We start from the raw sequence: 25021 nt of genomic DNA, 5'->3' as shown, positions 1-25021 counted from the left end.
TATAAAGTGAACCATCCAACTTATTACTTTATTGGATTTTTATTTTATTTGAGTCTTCTTATACAAAAGGAGTAATGTGCAAATGTCCTTACATAATTGTGTATATGTAAATTATATATAAGAACTTACAATCTTGGGGGGCAGGGAAGAAGGGAGAGAGGGTTAGAATTTGGAACTCAATGCTTTAAATAAGAATGGGAAGAAAAGACTTCTGAGATGGAGCCAAGATTGTAAAGTTAGGAAGCAGCTTGAGTTCTCCCTCGAAAACCACATGAAACCAAACTTCTGAATAGAGTCTGATGGAATGAAACCGCTCTCCAGCTCAAGATAGACTGTAAAAACTTCAAGAAATGTCAGTCTCACTGGGGTGAAAAGGGGGTTCAGGTCAGCTCAGATAGACTGTGGGAAAGCCAGAGAGAGGGTCTTCATCACAGAACATGAGCAACTAAGACCGCCAGTCCTGGCTCAGTAGAGGAGCACAGCAGGAAGGGAGTTTCCAGTCCCAGGTTAGAAGACAAACTCTGGGAAATCAGGATGTTTCCTGAACAGAGCAGGCAAAGCTTCCCCCTGCAAACACAAGGGGTGCCTGTATTCAAAGCCAAGGCTCAGAGCTGGACAGGAAGCTGGGGATAATGACCACTTTGCCCCAGGAACAGTTCTCTACTTTAAAAGAATGAAGGGAAGAAAAACCAAAAAAAATACCCTTAATATAGGCATCAAAAAGATGATACTCTCAATATTGGTGAAATTCATTGAAAAAAGCAGTATCATAAAAAAAGAAGAAAAATATCAAATTATAAATTTTAAAATAAATATTATTAAGATTAGGATGAAGATCAAAATGAGGATCCAAGAACACCAGTTTATCCAATCCTCCTTAGGAATAATTCCTGCAAAACAAAGGATCGACATCTCTTAGAAACTGGTCCAAGGTAGATTATATGATTTTTCTTCCCAATTCTCTCCTCTAGGGAGATGAGAACCACTTGTCTCTTCTACCACCCCCAGTCATAACCCAGAACTCACTCTTTCTACCACCTCTACATAACTTGACACACTGAATTATACACAACCTATTCTATGCTTAGGAACCTTTCCCCTGCCCACTCCCAAATTCTCAGAAGATTTCTGGGAAAATATGTTTCAAGAGAATCACAGTCACAGCTGTCTTTGAAAGGGAAAAATGGATACCGGAGTCAGGATTGTCCAGACATCAGAGAAAGAACAGAATGAGCACAAGGAGGTAACCCCCCACTGAGATTTTTATGAAAACTGCCCTTTAATATTGTCCAATAACTCTTCCCCTACCCATCCCTGCCCTCAGATTACCATTACCTGGACAACTGTGCTTTGTCCACAAATAACAAATACAAACACCCACTTCCATTGAATAAGTCACTGACAGCATCCCATGCATGTGCCACAAAAGAGTGTTTTTTCTGAAGCCTTTCTGCAAGAGAACAACAAGAGTCAAGGGCATAACCACTTAAATGCTCAAAATTACCCTCTAGACTGTCAGCTTTGGCTAAAGGAGCTCCCAAAAAACTGAGAGTAGGAGCGTTCTCCAACTAAATCTGTCGCACAGAAGACTGCTGGCCCAGCTCTCCCATTGAAGACACAGACATGAATTGAGATCCCATAGTCCCCCCATAAGGTAGCTCATCACCACTCTTTTACATCTATGTCTTCTCATACAGGAACATCCCAGATAAGAAAAGAGACCAGTAGCCTCAGGGATAGAAGGTGTTAGTGAGGATTCCAGGGATCTAGAGACAATGCCTTAGCTCCAGTCACAGACCCCTGAGGAGAGAGGAATTTTGAGTTTCTGATGTCTTGTACTCCCACAATTCTTCTGTCTGTATTAGCTTACGGGCAAAGTACCACAGAAACTCCCAAAGGTGTTAATTATAAAGACTACTGGTACTATTATCGCCTTAAATTGGCTAAGGGAAGGATGGAGGCAACCAGTGCTCATATCCCTGTACCTTCCCCATTCAAACTGGCCCTTAAGGCTCAAGAAGAATTCCCTGCCCTGACCTTTCATCATACTTACTTATATAGGTGAAAAAGATGAATGTACACAGTATATATGATGTTGTCCACAAACCAATGGTGTTTCTCATCATATTTCCCAGCTGGGGATCCATTGGTTTTGTCTCTTCCTCACCTGAAAGAATCTGACTTGCACACTCTGTCCTGGCACAAATAAAGGCATTACATATTAGTCTTTAGAATCTCCTCCATAAACAGGTCAATTACAGTGACATCCTTCTCCAGAAGAGGGGCATTCATGGCCATGCTCAAGGAGGAGGATGGATATTTGACTGAGCATAGGGAAAACAGGGGCCATGGTCATAACTACAGGCTTCCCAACCACTAGTCCCATTCCTGGGTCTCTTGGGCCCCTGCTGTTTCTTGCATCCATTCTTTGTCCACATATGCCTTCCCCTAAACCCCATTAAGTGTCTACCAACCTCAGAACAGAGCAGTTATTAAGAATAAAGTTCCTTCCCTCATTTTTTCTCTCCTTGCCTTCCTCCTTCCCTCTAACTTTTTTTCTTCTTTTGTTTCTTCTTTATTCCTTCTTTCCTTTTCCTCCCTTTCTTTTTTTTTCCTTCTTTCTTTCATTTGCTAGTATTTAGCACAGTACTTGGCAAATATGAGGGACTCAATAAATGTTTATTGAAATGAATTGTTTTCAATTGAACCTCAGCAATAACCCCATGTGTTATGTGTTTTTATTAACACCATTGTACATATGAACAAACTCAGGCTGAGAGGTTAAGGCATTGACCTAGGGTAATATAAATAGTAAGTTATCAAGAGGAGAAAGTGAACTCAGACCTTTCTTATTCCAACTCTAAGTATCTACTACACCACTCAGCTCCTTCTAAACAAGGCTATGCTCAACATCACAGTCTTTAACTTATTTTATAGCACCTCATGAAGAGGAGTTCAAAGGAATAATATTGATACCAGTGATATTTTTCCTATTAATTTATTAATCATTGAAATCATATATGTGTCAAATGCAGTAGCTTTCCATACCAGAATTATATCAGCTACTTCCCACAACTTATTACTAGCAAAGTAACATTCTTGATGCCAAATTTCTCAATCTTTCATCTTGCTTCCCATGACATATTCTATATCCCATCCTGATTGGAAATATGTGTTTTGTCAATGTATTTAAAAGGCCAAAGTATTTGCTAGTCAAATTAGTTTGGAAACTTCTGATCTTTGGAAGTTCCTCTATACTCCTAATATAGTAATGATGGATCTATCTCTCTCTATTTTTCTCTTTCTCTCTCTCTCTCTCGCTCTTGCTCTCTCTCTCTCTCTTTCTGTGTGTGTGTGTGTGTGTGTGTGTGTGTGTGTGTGTGTGTGTGTGCTGGATCACTAGGACCTGGGCAGAATGATACTTTTTTGACAAACATCTCTTGCTACTTTCTTATTTCTTCCTTAGTTTCCCCTTTCTCTCTCTCTCTCCTTCCCAGACTTGCCACTTTATTTTTCTCCTTCTTTTGAAACCTTAAAAAATGGCCCTGGAACCTAATGCAATAGTGAGAAAGAAATATGAAAAATGTTCACCTTTATATAGATAGGAATTCTCAAGTACAGAACCAGAATATAACCTAGAACATACCCTTTATGGTACATTCTCCCAGATCTACTTAGGAATAATTTTCTTGACTTCAATATTAGAGTTATAAATGCCTTTTCCACGCTGGTCTATCCCCTTGGATTTAGTTACCTACCATTGGAACTGTGGTGCAATATGTTGTTTTATACTCTCTCAGAGTGGAACCATATCTATTTTCTCCTCTGAGGAGAGGTGGACATAATCATGAGTGACCCCATGCTACCAGAAAACAAACCTTGTCTCACCAGAAATCAAAACAAATTTCTTTCCCCATTCTCATGTTATGTATTAAAAGTTTAAGAAATATAATTCTTGGGTAATTAGTTGTATTATTAAGTGTGGCTAGGAAAAATTAATAAATGAATGGTCATTTGATTGTTTCTTGTAAACCAAAAATGTATCGTGGCAGTTCATTGACACATACACCAGAGTGAATGTTCCAGATAGATGGCAGTCAACTTTGATTGGTTAACAACTAATGAGAAAAATAAATATGATAATGAGAAGCAAACCTATTTTTATGAGGGGCAGTTTTAATCATATCATTCTTACTCCTAAACTTTCCCTAGTATGGACCATCAAGACAAATTATCTATACCCACCCCAATTAAATTCAATCTCATTATTAGACCTATTCTTTAGGAGCTGATTTAATCTAGCAGAGAATGAGGAAATAGGAAAGGAAAAAAATCCTGAAGCTCCCCAGTTATAATTGGTTAATTGTATAAGAGTGCCATAATCATTTATCTCACTGGGTTCATAAAATAACAGAATCACACACATACTTGTAAGTCTCCTAGATCATATTGACCCTAGAGATCATCTTCTCCAACTGTCAAGTGAATTCATGAAGAGAAAAAAGATGCAAAGAAAACTAAGAGTAGTTATTAGGAATTGTTAGGTAATAAGATTATGGGAAGGAAAAAGAACAGAACCTCCCTAAATTCTTAATTAGGTCCTTGAAAACAAAAAATTATTATATATTTGATCCCTCTCTGAGTAGGAGTGTTGTAATGGACATCTCTTAGAAGAAGTAGTTTAAATCTTCTCTAAGAATTCTGGGTTTTTTTTTTTTCTCATATTTCTGTGCAGGGAAACATTCAGAACTAACAGATGATAATGAGGCAAATTTCCATGAATCTTTCAGTCTTTCTATGAGTTTTAGGAAGGAGATAAAGAGGCAGACACTGACTCTGACAGAGGTGGGGAGATGGTGTTGAGCATGGCACCAGGGCAGCCAAGGGCTGCATCAATCCTGGATAGACAGGATGGCAGCACCAAAAATAGAAGATAAATGTGATCATTCATGGATGTCCTTCTCATCCCCAGCTATGAATCCAGGTGACTGAAGAAATGCCTTTGTTCTTCCCCCACTTTCCATTCTCCTCTTTCCTTCTATCCTTTTGAGCAGAGATTTAGACTGTTCTTTAACGGTTAAAGTTAAATTTTTTTGAACCTGGTTTCTCTAGATAAAAGATATCCATCTCTATCGTGCCCTTGAGTTGCAACTATCCCATAGATGAGGAGTTTTAAATTGCTTTAGTCATCAGATTAACACTTTAGGATTGGAACTGCAGGGCTGGAACTTTAGGCCAAACTCTTTCTTCTGGTGTTAGAGTCAGGGAAGGAAGAGCTGGGACTGTGACCAGCGTTCCCCTCAACTGGAGGCACATGGAGATCAAGACTAGAGCGGCTGGACCTGGCAACTATTAAAAATCCCATTAGTTGCTGAAATGAAAGAGAAGGTAGCTCGCTCCCATGGTGCTTCCAATACATTCCCTAAGATTTTGAATAAAGCTGGCCTTTAATTTCATTCAGTATCTGGGAGTGTGGGATTAGATGGGAGATGGGGGTAAAAAGCTCCATGTAAAAGCACTTTTTTTCTTTTCTCTTCATTTTTACATCTGTAGTTAACTATATGGCCAGAATATGCTGAGTGTCCTTTGAATATGGGAAGCAAATTTAATTGACTGACAAAAGAGATTCAAAGAACAGAATAATGGCTCTAGAATTATTATGATATTTTGATCAAGAGGCCAAATTTATTTTTCCAGTGGTAGCCATTCTACCACATCTCCACCTTGGTCTCCTATTTTAGGGAAGGGGAACAACATAATTCCTGCAGTTTCAAGTACCCTTTTCCTAACCTCTGTTAGAGGACTCCACTCAAAGGAGTCTAACACCTTGTGTTGAATGGGATTCTTAAATTGTATAGTTGAGCGATCTGAAGTCTTCTAAGAAGATACAGGCTTTTCTGAATTCTTATCTAACTTGACACATTAGCTATGTGAACCTGGGCAAATCATTTAACATTTGTCTGCCTCAGTTCCCTCAATTGTAAAATTAATAATCATAGTATTTATTTTCTAGGGTTGCTAGACAAAATTAGATATCTGAAAAGTACTTAGCAAAGTGTCTAACACAGACTAAGTACTTAATAAATGCCTGTTTCCTTCCTTCCAGTGGAAAATGAAAATCTACCTAAACTCCCTCCTCAATAATAACAAACTCCCTCAGGTCATAACTCTTTCCCATCTCAGTGACTCTAAATCCCTGGTCATCATGCAAACCCTATCCTCTACTCCCCTTTTCTGATCCCTTATTCCCATTCCCCTCAACCCCATCCAATGTCCTATTCTGTAGTTATCCACTCTTTCTATTATGTTCTTTGATATGCCTGTCCAAAGAGATCAATCTTGTTTTCATCGTCAAATCTTTCCTTTCCCACTCCTTCTATCACTTGACTCTCACTGAGAACTGCCTCTCTCTTGATAACAGAAGTCCCTGGCTACTCTTAACAACAACCCTGGCTAAATTTTCATTTTTCCTTCAACTCACTTGTCAAGATGAGATTTTTGTAATATTCATTGCCATCTCCAGATTTTCTCTCTACTACTCTCAGTCAATAATCTTTCCTCCTTTAAGGTTCACTCAATCCATATCTATAACCCACTCATTTGAAGGAGCTGTTGATTATAGACCTCTAGTACACTCCCCTTCTTTACTTTCTGAGTTCTGTCTTTAGCTCATGGTCTCTCATCAATTTCTACTTTCATAGTAGGAGACTCCAATATATGAATTGCTAGTTCCTCAGAGGCACTACATACCAAGTTTCTCAATTTATTCATTCCCCATGACCAGATACTCCTTTAACCAATTTAAGCCACCCACAAAAATGATCATGCCCTTGACCTGGTTGTATCTGCAGATATACAATTTCTGTGTTCACAGATTTTAAAATTCCTTTGTTTGATCATAATTTATTATCATTTCTTCTCTTTTTTTGCCTTGTAATCCCAACCCTATTCCACATCCACTTTAAGACCGCCCAATTTCTTAACCCTTTGATTTTCTTTTAAGAAATCACCCCCTACTAGTTATATTCTCTTCCTTTCCCCATCTAGACTTTTTGTTGAAGTTTACATTGTCCTCTTCTTCTGAATCCCTTACACCTCATTCTCTTGTAAACCATCACCTGCCATATATCAATTTGGGATTACTGGAGGAAACTGAAAAAGGTGAGAAATCATGGTCTGATGATCTCCATTATATTTGGAGGAAACAGAACATGGGGAGAAAGGGAATATGTAATAGGAACACAAGGAGGTGTTGGGACACGGGAGTGTTATTAAATGCATTGGGAACATAGGTCAATGTCTGTAACAGGGATATGGAGGTTCAGTCTTTATAACAGGGAGGAGAGTAGAAAAAATCAATGATTTTTTAGCAGGGGTGTTAATCAATAAATGGTATAAGTACATCAATTACAATTCTGGATCAGGCAGCAACTAGTAATGATCTAGACTAATTTTCAATGGAGACATAGGAAGGCATTAAAAGAAAGAGGCAGATAAATTAAGTTCTCTGTTGTATGCAAATAACTCTGACTAGAATCTAGATCAAGATTAGCTACCTACTCTGTAGAAGGATGTCTGTGTCTCTCCATACATGGTTCTAACAAAGAGCAAGGATAGAGGGAGAAAGTCAGTGAGAGGCAGGCCCAGGAGCACTAGCCTAGAGTGCTAGAGATATAAGCAGAGAGGGTGAATGAGATTTGAGGAAAAGAGAGAAATATTCCTAAAACCAAGCTTAGGAGAATCAGCCAATATGAGTTTAGGGAGAAGAGGACATTCCTTAGGGAGAGTGCTAGAGATAGCTTTTTCTTTGGGGGAGGGTGACAACATATCCTACTTACATTCTCACCTTGCTCTCAGTTCCACAAGGCTCAGAAATGTGATCTGGGATAGAGCGTGATAAGGCAAGAATTTATTGAGGGCCATGGAGGCAAGTAGAATTCTGTACAATGGTCTTTCTGTTTGTGTTAGAATTGGGATGATGGTCAGGGTTTCATCTGGTAGAAAGAAGAAATCTTTCTTCTTAAGGCTGTATAATAACTTTCAGATTCCTCCAAATAATATACTTTCTTGCTTTCTAGAAGAGGGTCCCCAAGTGGAAAATTCTTCTACATGTGTTTATAGGAGGGGGGCTGTTTCTTTCTTGGAAGAGAATATGTCCTATCTGGAGGAGGTGGATCCTCTATCCTCTCCTTCTTAGGAGTATCTTCTTTTCAAATAACTAACAAATTAGATCTTGTACCTGGGCACTGAACTTTTCCTTCTCCCTTTAAGCTAGCCTCTTAGAGGCCCCTGCCTCTCCCTCTTGTGATCTTTGATCATGGGTGGAGTTAGAAATCAAAGGACACACCACTTTCAGAGGTGAAAAGTACCCAACCCTGGGATATGGGAGGTGGAACCCTAGAAAGGAGCAATGCTTGAAGCCTGCTTCCAGTTCCTAAGTAAGCCCCATTTGTCAAAGGGAATTCAGCTTTCACACTTTCTGGGCTGGCAATTGCTAATTTGCTGCTGGACTGATTATTCTTTAGTTCTAGTTAATTCCTTCTCCTCTGGGGCTCCTGCCAAAGTCTTATTATCCTCCCTTCTATGTTCTGAACAAATTTTCAGGGATTGTGCTGCACCCTCCTTCTTCCCTTAATGCAGTGTCCCCATGCTTAACATATATTGCATTATTTGTTGTCAAGGGGAGAGAAAAAAATTGGAATACAAAATTTTGCAAGAATGAATGTTGAAAACTATCTTTATATGTATTTTGAAAACAAAAAGCTACTATTAAAAAAAAATCAGCACCTCATCTCTTGAGTATTCTTAATTCCCTATTTCTGAATTGCCTTCAAATTTCTTTAGCCCTGTTTTGGTCAAAAGTAAAAAGTCCTTGTGTTCATTCAGAAACCTGAAGCATTTCAGGTTCTATTTGTGTTTTGAATCTATTTGGAAGTATCTGATACTGGGTGGCCATGGATCTCACAAAAAGAAGAATTTAATAGTCATTCTTTTTCAAATAATATTAATAAACTTTTTGTACAGCAATTGAAAATTTGAAAAAATATTTTCTAGACATCATTTCAAATAAATCTTTTTTTGGAAACAGACCTTTTATGAAGTTTTTCCAAAATATCTTCTGCTGGAAATTTGTTACACTCCAATTATTTGTGGGTTCTGTCACTCCAAAACCGGTTCAGAGGCTTGATCTAGTATAAATCTAAAGAAAAGCAGAAAAGAGGTCAAAGACCTGTCTATTCTCCAGCATCCTGGCTCTGCCAACCCCAAGTAAATCTTAAAGAACTCTGACTTGAAGGTACCTTATTATCTCATTGTAAAACTGAGTTAACTCATCATCAAAGACTTTAAGGGCTTTTCCCATACTCACAGTTAGAGTTACCAGCAGGACATAAGCTCATGTTCCCTGGATTCCAACTTTCTATCCACCACCTTATCAGTTCTTCACTTATGGATATTCCCCGCCTCTAGCCCAAATTCACACATACATTCTCCTCCCCTAGCAGACTCCATGGATCTTCCAGGGAGTCCTCTCTCAAGTCATCAGGCTTTCTGGTCCATTTCCTTGAATAAAATATTGGGAAAAAGGCAGGTAAGGGAGTGGGAAATCATAGTATTGAGAGTCACAAAGATGAATGTGACCTTAGAGTTTATCATGTCCAACATCTCCTCCCTAAACACTCACACCTGGCATGCCATCCCACTCCACATTCACCCAGTCTACACAGTTTATCATAGAAAGAAAAAAAAGCCAAAAGACAGAGGAGACTTATGGAAAGCCACACATGGTATTTGTGACAGTGCCTACACCTTGGCATCCAGAGATTTCCTAGACTGTGGCTATATTCTGTGTTCAATATAAAAGTGAAAGTTCAAGGCAATGATTGTGAAAAGGCAGTAGTCATTGGGTAGGGTGAGTCAGATGACAGGTCTTGGTTATTATCATCAAGTAGGTAGTACTCTAAAAATTATCTGGGCATAGAAAATGTGAAAGATATCTTCAAATGGATTCTGGGTTGTAAACAATTCTGTTGTTAGGGAAAAAAAAGGTGATATAGAGTCAAAAGCTATTGTGAAGGGAAAAGTGAGGCTCAAGAAAAAGTACAATGGTTGTACAAGGCAGTATTAGGGACAGTCTCTGAAGAAACCTTAAACTGGTTGTCTCTGGTGCCATGGCTTATTCTTCTGTCTGTTCATTGTGGCTCTTTCCATTCTGTGTATGCTCAATGATAAAGTGGCCTCTGGTTTGTGACTGGCTATAATTAACTGGAGCGGAAGGAATAAACAGCATAGAAACCAAGTCACAGGATCACAGGAGAGTGGGGGAAGAAGGGGAAGATACTCACTTATTGAAAAGATGAGCTGCTCATCCAAAGCATTCAAGTTCAAGACAACAAACATGTATTAGGTGCTTTCTATAGGAAGCTTTGTTTTCAGTAATAAGAAAAATAATAGAGGGGGAGAAACAGAGAGATATGCAGAGAAAAAGACAGAGACAGAAACAGAGACAAAGCCCTAGACAGAGAGAGACAAAGAGAAACAGAGAAAGACAGAGACAGAGAATTATGGTTATAATATGATAAGTGGATAGGGGAAGTCAAAAAATGAAATGAGAAATTGTGGAGAAAAGAATTTCTTCTAATCTGTGGAATCAGGAAAGGTTTCCTAGAAGCAGGGATGACTGAGCTGGGTATTAGGAAGATAAGGAATGACAAATGATCATTTTCAAACTGTAATAATGCAAACTATACTTTTACTCAGATTCATCAAATGATGGAGTAATCAAGGACTTTAATCTTTAAGTACTATATAAATGTTAGCTATTAGAAGTGGCAAGATGTTGTAGTGAATAGATATAATGCTGGACCTGGAGTCAGGATGACCTGGAAAGCAATTTGGGAACACAAATTTAGCTTAGGAAAATCACATCAAATATTCTAATAAGCTTGACAGATATGTGACTTGAATACTAAAGAGCATGTCATTAAAAATGCTTATCAGATATCTATCACAATTATATTAGAGAGAGGAAGAGAGAGAGAAAGAGAGAGAGAGAGAGAGAGAGAAATACAGATCAAAGTCAGTTGCTCAGAGAGGATTATACTGATCACCAAAGAAAAGATAAATAATGTTTGTTATATGTAATTGAAATTGTGTTGTGTGAATAAAATGAACATCACAGGGAGTAGAAAAGAAGATAGCCACAGGGAAGAGTCTGCAGTGTGTGTATATATATATCTTTTCTAAGGGTATGGTAGTCAATATGTATAGGGAATCAATAGAAATATGAGAAGCTAAGAGTCATTCCCTAATAGATAATTGGTCAATGAATATGAGCAAAAGAATGGTAAATTATAAACCACGAAATTTGCACCAGATTAAATTTCCCCTAATAAATTGTCAAAGATGACAAAAGTTAGAAGTATTCAATACTGCAGCAGTTGTGAAGAGATAGTCACACTGAAGCACTGTGGGTGGATCTGCAAAATGGTCCAAATATTCTGGGAAATAACTTGGAAATAATGTTAAGAAAATAACTAAAATGTCTATAGCTTTGATAGAGATTTCACTGTTAGGGAAAATCATAAGAAAGCAGACAGGAATATAATAAACCAAAATATTTATAGCAGCATCCTGTAGGAAGAAAGGACTGGAAATAAAGCAGATACCAGTTGATCTGGGTAAAAAAAAAAATGCTACACATGAATATAATAGAATTTTACTGTGTTTTAAGAAATAGTATATAGGAAGAATAGAGAGAATTATAAGAAGATATAGATTGATTCAAAGTGAATTAAGGTGAACTGAAAAAACTATACATACAATGAAAACAGTAATATAAAAGGAAAACAACACCAATAAACAAATGTTGGTTCATTTTTTATGTAAATTGATGTAAAAGAATAGATATGATCATGTAGTTCTCAAAATGCAAGGTGTTACATTTATTGGAAAATTTGGTTAATTTGCTGGTTAGTTTTGTTGTGTTGTTTTCTTTCTTTCTCTTATTATTTGTTGCAAGAGGATGTCTTACTAGGCAGGACAAAGATAAAGTGGGAAATTAAAGTGATGTAAAATCAAAAAATAATTTTAAAAATTAATAGTACAATTTTATATGCCTTAGATATTAAAATATATATTCCCTTTTTTCAACTGATTCACAAATCCTATTTGTTGCTGTATTTATTGAAAAAAATCTAGGCAGTATTATTTTCTGTTTTATGGAATTCAGGTTTTTGATTTATTTTACATCTCTTGGGGAAACTATGATTCTTAAGTTGACTTTGCATATCAGGGCCACTAGGTGGTAGAGTAGATAAAGTTGTAGAGCTGGATTCAGGAATATGATAGCAGCAGTATTCAACTAAATACTTGAAGGTCTGCCATGTTGAAAATGGAATAATTTCTTTGCTATGTGGATTCAATAAGTGGACATTATTTAGAATCGTATTTAGGGCTGATGTGAAGAAAAGCTCCCTACCAATTAGAGGTGTCCCAGAAAAGAGATGAGCTGCCTCAAGGACTGATTAAAATCATTGAAGCCATCAAGCAGAGGCTGGCTAGCTGTTTGTCAGGTACACTAGAATTTGTATTTCTTTTTCAAGGACAGATTGTATCATATCACAGAATTAAATATTATTAGAGTGAGCAGGACTTTCAATAACCACCTAGTGGATCTATGCAGGAAAAAAAACATTCTTACTATTGTATACACAATAGGCTTTTATTTAATGATCTCTTGCAATGATAACTCCACTGTTCTGTTAAACAGTTCATTCCACTGATGGAAAGTTTGAATTGTTAGGATGTTTTCTCTTGCATCAAGCTGAAATTTGCCTCTTTATAGCATTCACTTCCTTTTTCCTAATACTATACCATAGGGTCAGATGGAATAAGACTAGTCTCATTGAGGTCTCTTCTAACTCTGGGATTCTGTGATTCAAGGGCAGTAATAGTCCCAACTAATTAGGAACAATTATTTTAAAATCTCTTGAGTTATACATTAAAATTTTTATTGCTACTTTTTTGAATTCTCATAATATTCTAACTACATAGAATGAAAGTTTTCAAAACTTAAATATCAAGTGGAAGACATTGGAATCATGTGGGAACAAGACAAAGTATATATAATTCCCATCATCCTCTCTGCTATCAGAGGTGTCCTGACACTATCTTCAGTGAACCTACAGAAAACACAGTTTAGATGCCAACACTTCTATTACACTACAAAAATAAACCATATTAATTATCTGTGTAATAAATGAAAGAAATCTGGTTAGCCCTGTAGTATAAGGTATTAAATGAGAGACATGACTCTCATGAGACCACTCTCTCTTCACTGCAGATAATGAGTAAAGGTGATAAAGAATCAAGTCAGTAACAAAAAAGATCTTCAAAACTCACCAGACAACAGGGATCAACCAGGTCAGGTTTCAGAGTACATTTGTGACCCATATCAGTAGTAATCTCAGAGTACCATGTGCTATAGGAAAATATGAGACCTGTGATTCCTCAGGATATATCCCAAGACCTGTTCAGAGTCCTGATTCTTTTTGCTGAGAAGGATGAAGGGAGGATAAGAGAGTGATCAAAGGAAACAGAGATTTAACATGGAGTTATATCCTGAGGCAAATTCCCTGGGAGTGGAAAGGATAGGGACATGAAGTATGTGACACTTAGATAGGGTATAATAACTGCTCTTATGCATTGATGATACAAATTGGAAACAGAAGCATGAATCCTGATCTTAGCAGTTTCCTTGAGGTGGGGGAGAGAAGTGCAGTCTTCTCTTCCCTTTTGGGAAACTTCCCTAGGAAATGAGCATGTCTACCATGAAGCACATGGGGGCTGAAAGTATGGTGACATTGTGGAATAACTGGTACTAGAAGAAAAAAAAGGACAGAAAGGGGGAAGCAATACCCCTCCCATGCCAGGAAACTATGTAGGAATAAGGGTCTTTCTCCAGGTTGTTAGGTGCTAATTCTAGCTTTAGACTGAAAGAAGGAAGGAAAGAGTGAGCAGGAAGACGAGAAGGAAATCGGTAGGACACAAAGCTTAAAAAAAAAAAAAAAAAAAGGAGGTAAGGTGTAGGGATGGAGAACAAAAAGAGACCATGATCTTATTTTTTATCATAGTCCACACCTTTTTCCATAGATGACTTCAGGCCATGTCCTGAGCCTCCTGAATTACTTTCTTCATTGGGTCATCTTTTTTTTTTCCTTATTTCATTTTTGGTTGCCTCCACCTTGTGACCATTCACTCATTCCCTCCCAAGTGGAATATCAGTGACTTTAAATGAAACTCTAGATGACCCTTCAGGGCAGTCTGGTCATTTTAAGTACATCAGGCAATCAAGGGTACAAGCTCCAGTTACCTGAATTCCTCCCTTGTAGTTAAAATTACCTGTAGTCCCGGTTAAGATGGCGGAGAGGAGGCATACAGCTGTGTAGCTCCGCGTTTTTCTCTCACTATCCATTTCATTACAAGCCTCTGAATTGATGCTTGACTGAAAAAAACCCACAAATAGTTACCAAGAGAAGCCATCCTTGAGATTCGCCAAGAAAGGTCTGTTTTTGCGCGAGGGCTGGGATGGTTTTGGATCAGGCGCAGGGTGCGGGCAGGTAGCTGAGAGCATGGCAGGAGGCTCACAGCCAAGCAGACTGGAGAGGGGGTGGGGCATGATTGCAGCCGTCTCTGCGAAGAGAGCTTTGCTACAATACTGGATACTTTGCTCCAGCAGTAAGCCAGCAGCCCAGCAGAGAAGCTAAAAACACCGGGGCGAACAATACAACCCCAAACAGCTGGAGTCTCTCGGGACCTGGCCACCCCCTCCCCCCCACAGTGACTCAGCACACTGTGGGATCTCAGAGCGCAGGCGCAGCACAGTAGGGCCAGTGCCTCGGTGCTGCCCCGCAGTCGGTAGAGGAAGCTCGGTAACACCACCCAGCCCCTCCCCCAAAAAAGCAGACTCCAAATTAGGGGTGATTTCCTTTTCTCTTTTTACTAGTTTGTCTTTGATTCTCTGACATAATGAGCAAAAAATTGAAGAAGACTTTAACCCTTGACAGCTTCTATGCAGATAGAGAGGAGACTCTAAATCCTGAGGAGACTAAAAACAGACAGTCTCCAGGTGAATCCCCAAAGGAGGAGATCATCTGTTCTTCAGCACAGATGAACCTCATAGAAGTAATTAAAAAGGCTCTCACAAGGGAGCTAGAAGAAAAATGGGAAAAGGAGAGGGAGGCTTGGCAAGAGAGGCTGGAGAAGTCATCCCACTCAGTTAAAGAGAGACTGGATAAAGAAATAAAATCCTTGAAAAATAGGATTAGTGAACTGGAAACAGAAAATAGCTCTCTAAAAAACAAAATTGGCGAAATGGAAAAAAATTCCACAGAACAAAAGAACTCAATGGGACAATTAGAAAAAGATTTTAAAAGAGTGAGTGAAGAAAACACTACATTAAAAATCAGAATCGAACAATTGGAATTGAATGACTCGAGGAGACAAGAAGAATCAGTCAAGCAAATCCAAAAAAATCAAACAATGGAAAAGAATGTGAAATACCTTCTGGGGAAGACAACAGACCTGGAAAACAGATCCAGGAGAGACAATCGGAGAATCATTGGATTCCCAGAAAAGCATGATGAAAAAAAGAGCCTGGACACTATTTTCCAGGAAATTATCAAAGAGAACTGCCCAGAAGTCATAGGAACAGAGGATAAAATAGACATTGAAAGAATTCATCAATCACTCACTGAAAGGGATCATAAAATCAAAACACCAAGGAATATAGTGGCCAAATGCCAGAACCCTCAGACAAAGGAAAAAATATTGCAAGCAGCTAGAAAAACCCAATTCAAGTATCGAGGTGCCACAATAAGGATCACCCAGGATCTGGCAGCATCCACATTAAAGGATCGAAGGGCCTGGAATATGATATTCCGAAAGGCTAAAGAACTTGGTATGCAACCAAAAATAACTTACCCAGCTAGAATGAGCATCTTTTTTCAGGGAAGAAGATGGACATTCAACGAAGTAAGCAAATTTCACCTATTTTTGATGAAAAAGCCAGAACTTAACAAAAAGTTTGATCTACAAATATAGAACTCAAGAGAAATCTAAAAAGGTAAAGATTAATCTTGGGAACTATATTTCTGATATAAAGAGGTATAAAGAATACATGTATACCTTGTTCTAGAAAGTAGATGTGGAAAGGACATTGCACCAGAAAAAGGGTAAAGTGGGAGTACTACATCTCATGAAGAGGCAAAGGAAACCTATTATATCTGAGAGAAAGAATGGAGGGGGATGAATACAGTGGGTATCTTACTGCCTTCAGAATTGGCTTTAAGAGAAAAATTTTAGACATATTTAATTTATGGTGAAACTTCTCCCACCTCATTGAGAAGTGAGAAGGGAAAAGTGAAAAGGGAAGGAATAAGCTAAGTGGAAGGGAATGCGGAAATGGGGAGGGAAAGGAGTAAGATAGGGGGAGGAAATCTAAGGCAGGCAGGGGGGGTTACTAAAAAGGGAGGGGTGTGAGAAGCAAATGGTGCTCACAAGCTTTATACTGGGAAGGGGGGGAGGGGAAAGAAGAGAGAAAAACATAAACAGGGGTTAACAAGATGGCAAGTAATACAGAATTGGTCATTTTAACAATAAATTTGAACGGGGTAAACTCCCCCATAAAGAGGAAGCAGTTAGCAGAATGGATTAAAAGCCAGAATCCTACAATATGTTGTTTACAGGAAATACACCTGAAACAGAGAGATACATGCAGGTTAAAGGTAAAAGGTTGGAGCAAAATCTACTATGCTTCAGGTGAAGTAAAAAAAGCAGGGGTAGCCATCCTGATCTCAGATCAAGCTAAAGCAAAAATTGATCTAATTAAAAGAGATAAGGAAGGGCACTATATTTTGCTAAAGGGTAGCATGGATAATGAAGCAATATCGCTATTAAACATATATGCGCCAAGTGGTGTAGCATCTAATTTCTTAAAAGAAAAATTAAGAGAGCTGCAAGAAGAAATAGACAGCAAAACTATAATAGTGGGAGATCTCAACCTTTCACTCTCAGAATTAGATAAATCAAACCACAAAACAAATAAGAAAGAAGTCAAAGAGGTAAATAGAATACTAGAAAAGTTAGATATGATAGATCTCTTGAGAAAATGTAATGGAGACAGAAAGAAGTACACTTTCTTTTCAGCAGTTCATGGAACCTATACAAAAATTGACCATATATTAGGACATAAAAACCTCAAGTTCAAATGCAGTAAGGCAGAAATAGTAAATGCATCCTTTTCAGACCACAATGCAATGAAAATTACATTCAACAAAAAGCCAGGGGAAAGTAGACCAAAAAATAATTGGAAACTAAATAATCTTATACTAAAGAATGATTGGGTGAAACAGCAAATCATAGACATAATTAATAACTTCACCCAAGAAAATGATAATAATGAGACATCATACCAAAATGTATGGGATACAGCCAAAGCAGTAATAAGGGGAAATTTCATATCTCTAGAGGCCTATTTGCATAAAATAGAGAAAGAGAAGCTCAATGAATTGGGCTTGCAACTAAAAATGCTAGAAAAGGAACAAATTAAAAACCCCCAGTCAAATACTAAACTTGAAATTCTAAAAATAAAAGGAGAGATCAATAAAATTGAAAGTAAAAAAACTATTGAATTAATTAATAAAACTAAGAGTTGGTTCTATGAAAAAACCAATAAAATAGACAAATCCTTAGTAAATCTGATTAAAAAAAGGAAAGAGAAAAATCAAATTGTTAGTCTTAAAAATGAAAAGGGAGAACTCACCACTAACAAAGAGGAAATTAGAGCAATAATTAGAAGTTACTTTGCCCAACTTTATGCCAATAAATTTGACAACTTAAATGAAACAGAAGAATACCTCCAAAAATATAGCTTGCCCAAACTAACAGAGGAAGAAGTAAATATCCTAAACAGTCCCATCTCAGAAAAAGAAATAGAACAAACTATCAACCAACTCCCTAAGAAAAAATCCCCAGGACCAGATGGATTTACATGTGAATTCTACCAAACATTTAAAGAACAATTAACTCCAATGCTAAATAAACTACTTGAAAAAATAGGGATTGAAGGAGTCCTACCAAACTCTTTTTATGACACAGACATGGTACTGATACCTAAACCAGGTAGGCTGAAAACAGAGAAAGAAAATTATAGACCAATCTCCCTAATGAATATTGATGCTAAAATCTTAAATAAAATATTAGCAAAAAGATTACAGAAAATCATCCCCAGGATAGTACACTATGACCAAGTAGGATTTATATCAGGAATGCAGGGCTGGTTCAATATTAGGAAAACTATTAGCATAATTGACTATATCAATAACCAACCAAAAAAAAAAACCATATGATCATCTCAATAGATGCAGAAAAAGCATTTGATAAAATCCAACATCCATTCCTAATAAAAACACTTGAGAGCATAGGAATAAATGGACTTTTCCTTAAAATAGTCAGGAGCATGTATTTAAAACCATCAGTAAGCATCATATGCAATGGGGAAAAACTGGAATCCTTCCCAGTAAGATCTGGAGTGAAGCAAGGTTGCCCACTATCACCATTATTATTCAATATTGTATTAGAAACACTAGCCTCTGCAATAAGAGTCGAGAAAGATATTAAAGGAATTAGAGTAGGCAATGAGGAAACCAAACTATCACTCTTTGCAGATGATATGATGGTATGCCTACAGAACCCCAGAGATTCTACTAAAAAGCTATTAGAAATAATTCACAATTTTAGCAAAGTAGCTGGATACAAAATAAATCCCCATAAATCCTCAGCATTTTTATACATCACCAACAAAATCCAATAGCAAGAGATACAAAGAGAAATTCCATTCAGAATAACTGTTGATAGCATAAAATATTTGGGAATCTACCAAAGGAAAGTCAGGAATTATATGAACAAAATTACAAAAAAAGTTTCCACACAAATAAAGTCAGACTTAAATAATTGGAAAAATATTAAGTGCTCTTGGATAGGCTGAGCGAATATAATAAAGATGACAATACTCCCTAAACTAATCTATTTATTTAGTGCTATACTATAAGAGGCTCTGGACCTGAACCTCCTGGAGTGAGTTAAAGACTCCTTTGTGTCAGGACCCACCCTAACCCAGGATTCCTGGATTACCACGCTAACAATGCTGACGTGGCGGAACCTGGTCGGGCGCGGGGGAGGCACAGAAAGGATGAGCTCCTCCTTCAGGGAGGGATTGGGGAGGAGTCTCTACCCCGATTGATGAATGACAGGTGGAGGGAAAAAGAACTATAAAAAGAATAGACACAGGACAGTTCAGGGAGACACCGCTGACTTGTAACATCAATAAACATCACTGTGTTCTATCGACCTCGGCTCTCTCTCTGGTGATTCCCTCCTCCCGTCTCCACGAGGAGGGCCACAGACGTCCGAAGCCCCATCCGGCTCGGGGAAGCTAGACAAGGCAGTCTCTGTTAAGGTTCCCTGCGACTGGTTTTGGCCCCTGACACTATACCAATCAGACTTCCAAGAAAATATTTTAATGATCTAGAAAAAATAACAACAAAATTCATATGGAACAATAAAAAGTCGAGACTCTCAAGGGAATTAATGAAAAAAAAAATCAAATGAAGGTGGCCTAGCTGTACCTGATCTAAAATTATATTATAAAGCAGCAGTCACCAAAACCATTTGGTATTGGCTAAGAAATAGATTAGTTGATCAGTGGAAAAGGTTAGGTTCACAAGACAGAATAGTCAATTATAGCTATCTAGTGTTTGACAAACCCAAAGACCCTAACTTCTGGGATAAGAATTCATTATTCGATAGAAACTGCTGGGATAACTGGCAGAAATTAGGCATGGACCCACACTTAACACCATATACCAAGATAAGATCAAAATGGGTCCATGACTTAGGAATAAAGAAGGAGACTATAAATATGGAGGAACATAGGATAGTTTGTCTCTCAGACTTGTGGAGGAGAAAGAAATTTGTGACCAAAGATGAACTAGAGACCATTATTGATCACAAAATAGAAAATTTTGATTATATCAAATTAAAAAGCCTTTGTACAAATAAAACTAATGCAAACAAGAGTAGAAGGGAAGCAACAAACTGGGAAAACATCTTCACAGTTAAAGGTTCTGATAAAGGCCTCATTTCCAAAATATATCGAGAACTGACTCAAATTTATAAGAAATCAAGCCATTCTCCAATTGATAAATGGCCAAAGGATATGAACAGACAATTTTCAGAGGATGAAATTGAAACTATTACCACTCATATGAAAGAGTGTTCCAAATCATTATTGATCAGAGAAATGCAAATTAAGACAACTCTGAGATACCACTACACACTTGTCAGATTGGCTAAGATGACAGGAAAAAATAATGATTAATGTTGGAGGGGATGTGGGAAAACTAGGACACTGATGCATTGTTGGTGGAACTGTGAACGAAGCCAACCATTCAGGAGAGCAATCTGGAATTATGCCCAAAAAGTTACCAAATTGTGCATACCCTTTGATCCAGCAGTGTTTCTATTGGGCTTATACCCCAAAGAAATACTAAAGAAGGGAAAGGGACCTGTATGTGCTAAAATGTTTGTGGCAGCCCTGTTTGTAGTGGCTAGAAACTGGAAATTGAATGGATGCCCATCAATTGGAGAATGGCTGGGTAAATTGTGGTATATGAATGTTATGGAATATTATTGTTCTGTAAGAAATGACCAGCAGGATGAATACAGAGAGGCTTGGAGAGACTTACATGAACTGATGCTGAGTGAAATGAGCAGAACCAGGAGATCATTATACACTTCGACAATGATATTGTATGAGGATGTATTCTGATGGAAGTGGATTTTTTTGACAAAGACTCAAATTCAATTGAAAAATGATGGACAGAAGCAGCTACATCCAAAGAAAGAACACTGGGAAACGAATGTGAACTATTTGCATTTTTGTTTTTCTTTCCGAGTTGTTTTTTACCTTCTGAATCCAATTCTCCTTGTGCAACAAGAGAACTGCTCGGTTCTGCACACATATATTGTATCTAGGATATACTGCAACATATTTAACATATATAGGACTGCTTGCCATCTAGGAGAGGGGGTGGAGAGAGGGAGGGGAAAAATTGGAACAGAAGCGAGTGCAAGAGATAATGTTGTAAAAAAAAATTACCCTGGCATGGATTCTGTCAATATAAAGTTATTATAAAATAAAATAAAATATTAAATAAATAAATAAAATAAAATAAAATAAAATTACCTGTAGTTCAGGCAACACAAGGATTCTGCTCTCAATATTGGTGAAATTTGTGGAAAACATCAGTATCATAAGGAGGAAAAATATTCATTCCTAAAATTTCTAAAAGGGTAAGGAATAACAACATGAAGCTCCAAGCAAGTCAGTCCATCCAATCCTCCTTGAGAATAATCCTTGTATGGACAGAAGCAGCTACACCCAAAGAAAGAATACTGGGAAATGAATATAAACTGCTTGCATTTTTGTTTTTCTTCCCAGGTTATTTATACCTTCTTAATCCAATTCTCCCTGTGCAACAAGAGAACTGTTCAGTTCTGCACACATATATTGTCTCTAGGATATACTGTAACCTATTTAATATGTTAAGGACTGCTTGCTATCTGGGGGAGGGGTGGAGGGAGGGAGGGAAGGGAAAAATCAGAACAGAAGTAAGTGCAAAGGATAATGTTGTAAAAAATTATCCTAGCATGGATTCTGTCAATAAAAAGTTATTTTAAAAAAGAGAGAGAGAATAATCCTTGCAAGACCAAGTCTTATTACCTCTCAGAGAGCGCTTCAACATGAACTAGTTTCCTTTCCCTTATATAGGATGGCTAGAACCATATGTCTGTTCTTCCACCTCCAATCACAGCTTACAATTGTCTTTCTATATCACCGTTGGATTAACTGATACACCAAATTATTCACAACATGTTCCATCCTTAGGAACCCTCCCCTCTCTCCACCACCACATTCCTCATGAGATATCTGGCTCACTATCTGGGTGATAGTGAAATCCACAGGAGACGGGAAATCCAAATGCTGCTTTGGTAACCTAGGATGAGTCACACTTGCCTTTGAAAGGGAAACAGATATTTCTGGTCAGAGCTGTATAGAGATTGAAGTGAGGAAAGAATGAGGATAGGTAGTTGATGCCTAGCGAGTATTTCATGAGGACTTTTCTTCAATATTATCCACTGACCCTTCCCCAATTCTGATCCCCAGGTCCCCATTATCTTGGCAACTATATATTATCTCTAATTAACAAATATAAACACTCATTTCTGTTGAATAAATCACTGCCAGGATGCTGATAAACTGACACCAAAAGGCATGTTTCTGAAGATATCTACAAGAGGTCACCAAGTATCAAGGACATAACCACACAGACTCTTCCCAAACCTCTGGACAGTCAGCTCTGACAAAAGGACTTCAGCTTCTAAAGGACTGGGAGTAGGAGTTTTCTCCAACTAAATCTCTCATAGAAGATGACCACATACTCAACTCTCCCATCAAAGAGAGAAAATACCAAAGTGGGAGATCTCAAGTTCCCAAGAGTAAGCTCACTTTTTACACCCATATTTTCTCATATTAGGAGCATTCCAGAAAAATAATAGAGACCACCAGCTTCAGAGATAGAAGGTGTTAGTGAGAGAATGCAGAGACACAGAGAGAATTCCTTAGATCCTGTCATAGATCCCCAAAGAAAGAGAATCATTGAAATGATAATTCGTCTTGTACTCTTGTAAATTTTCTGCCTGCCTTGGCTTATGAGTTAAGCACCTGAGAAGACCACAAAGGCATTTATTTTAAGGGTTACTGGTGCCATTGTTGGATTAAATGGATTGGGTGAAGTGCACAGGATTCTCATATCTTTGTACCTTCCCTGCTTAAACTGATCCATGGTGCTCAAGAGGAATTCCCTTGCCTTGACTTTTCATCATACTTACCTACATAAATGAGTAAGAATGTAGAAATTAAATATGACTGTTTACTGTTATGGGAGCCAGCTGCTAGTGGCTGCTGCGGATTTAATTCTGACCAGCAGAATAGATCCCTTCATGTGAGAGGATGATAACAATACAAGGAGACTAAGAGCCAGTTGCATTCTCTGATCTCCCTCCTCTTCCTTCTTGCCTCTCATTTATTTCATTCCCAATTCACAAGCAATGTGATCTGCAATTCCTTCAAGTATGTTATGATTCACAGCTGTGGGGACTTTGGAGAACAGATTCTCCCCTAATGTTAGTCCCCATTAACCCTTTACAAGCTTTCTAGGTTTTGCACTTAGTGATCCTTAGCAGTCTACAAATGATAGTCCTCATTATAAATCCAACCAAGGACTTCACTGGTATCATTTCTTCCTCACCAGAAGCACATCATGTCCACTAAGGAGAATATAGCCTTCATACGCTCTCCTGGCACAGGGAAAAGCATTCCATATTGGTCTTCGGGAAACTTATACTCAAGTAAAAGAAAGTTAGTTATAACTCCTCTTGTTGAAGAGAGGACCCATCTTGGGTCTGATCAGTGAGGAAGATGGAGGTCTGGCTGAGTATAGCAAGAACAGGGGCCATGAGCATACATTTCAGGCTTTCTAACCACTAATTCCCTCCCCGGTCTTTCTTCTCTTTCTTCTATTCCTTGTCCCCATTGCTCACTTACAAATGTCTCCCTCATTTTTTTCTTCCTTCTTTCTTTCCTTCCTTCCTTCCTTCCTTCTCTTTACCTTCTTTCCCTCTCCCTTCCTCATCTTCATTTCTTTTTCTTTCTCCTTTCATCTCATTCTGCATTCCTCCCCTTCTTTATCCCTTTCTTCTTTCCTTCTCTAATGCTTAGAACTATGCTTGGCACATATAAGCTACTAAATAAATAGTGGACTGAATCTTTTTCATTTGATTCTTAGAATTTTGGGTGGTATGTGCTGTTGTTAACATTTTTCATATGAGAAACTGAGGCAGAGATTAAAGGACTGGCCCAGGATCACACATCAAGGAAGAGGCAGAAAATAAACTCAGATCTTTCTGGTTCCACTTACCACTCAGTGTCTACTGCACCTCTTAGGTCCTTCTGAATGGAGCTGTATAAGGGATCTCATTTCCTTAATAACACCTCACAAGAAGAGGTTCAAAAGAAAAATGTTGGTGTCAGTGATATTTTTCCTATTAATTTATTAGTCATTAAAATCATGTATATGTCAAATAAATGCAACAGTTTTCCACATCAAAATACATCAGCCACTTCCCCCATCAAAATAAAAAGCTAACATTTTGTTACCAAATTTATTCTCCTTCTCTCATCATGCTTCCTTAATGCCATGATATATTCCATGGCCCAGCCTAATTAGAATGATGCTTCTCTCAATATATTTGAAAGCTGGAAGTAATTCTTGGTCAAAGTGGTCTTTGACACCTCCTTTTTCCTCCCAATGTTTGTCTGTCTGTCTGTCTGTCTGTCTCTCTCTCTCTCTCTCTCTCTCTCTCTCTCTCTGTTTCTCGCTCTCACTCTCGCACTCTCCTTCTCTGTCTCCCTGTCTTCCTCACCTTCTGTGTGTGTGTTTTATGTATACTGGGTCACAAGGACCTAGGCAACATGATGTTTGTTCTGTACTCCTCTCTTGCTACTTTCTACCTTCTTCCTTGTTTCCCCCCCTTTCTCTCTCTCTCCCTCCCAATCTTTCCACTTTCTTTTCCCCCTTCTTTTGAAACCTGAAAATTGTCATTGGAACTTAATACAAAGTGAAAAAGAAATAGGAAAAGACTCTCAGTTCTACAAAAGTAGAAGGTATTAGCTGCAGAAGAAGAATAAAACAAATCTGAATCTTACCTAGGACATACCTTTCAAAGTGTGTTCTCCCAGACTACTTAGGACTAATTTTCCTGACTTCAGGTCTAGCCCCATGAATTTGGTTATCCTTGAAACTCTGTGCAACACATTGTTTATACTCTCTCAGAATAGAAC

At 38.0% G+C, this 25021-nt stretch overlaps 1 long non-coding RNA gene across 1 annotated transcript; it reads right to left on the bottom strand.

Annotated features, from left to right (window-relative positions):
- Positions 1-7: 7 nt before the first annotated feature.
- LOC127544656 (uncharacterized) lies at positions 8-24508 on the bottom strand. The gene is made up of 6 exons (XR_007949504.1): positions 24099-24508; positions 14401-14503; positions 9091-9199; positions 2054-2196; positions 1336-1450; positions 8-890 (listed from the first exon to the last, which is right to left on the bottom strand). It is a non-coding gene; the product is annotated as an uncharacterized LOC127544656 (long non-coding RNA).
- Positions 24509-25021: the final 513 nt, after the last annotated feature.

Source organism: Antechinus flavipes, chromosome 1 (assembly GCF_016432865.1).
Source record: "Antechinus flavipes isolate AdamAnt ecotype Samford, QLD, Australia chromosome 1, AdamAnt_v2, whole genome shotgun sequence".
Lineage (NCBI taxonomy): Eukaryota > Metazoa > Chordata > Mammalia > Dasyuromorphia > Dasyuridae > Antechinus > Antechinus flavipes.
Note: the sequence above shows the minus strand (reverse complement) of the source record. Positions and strands in the feature narration are given on the sequence as shown.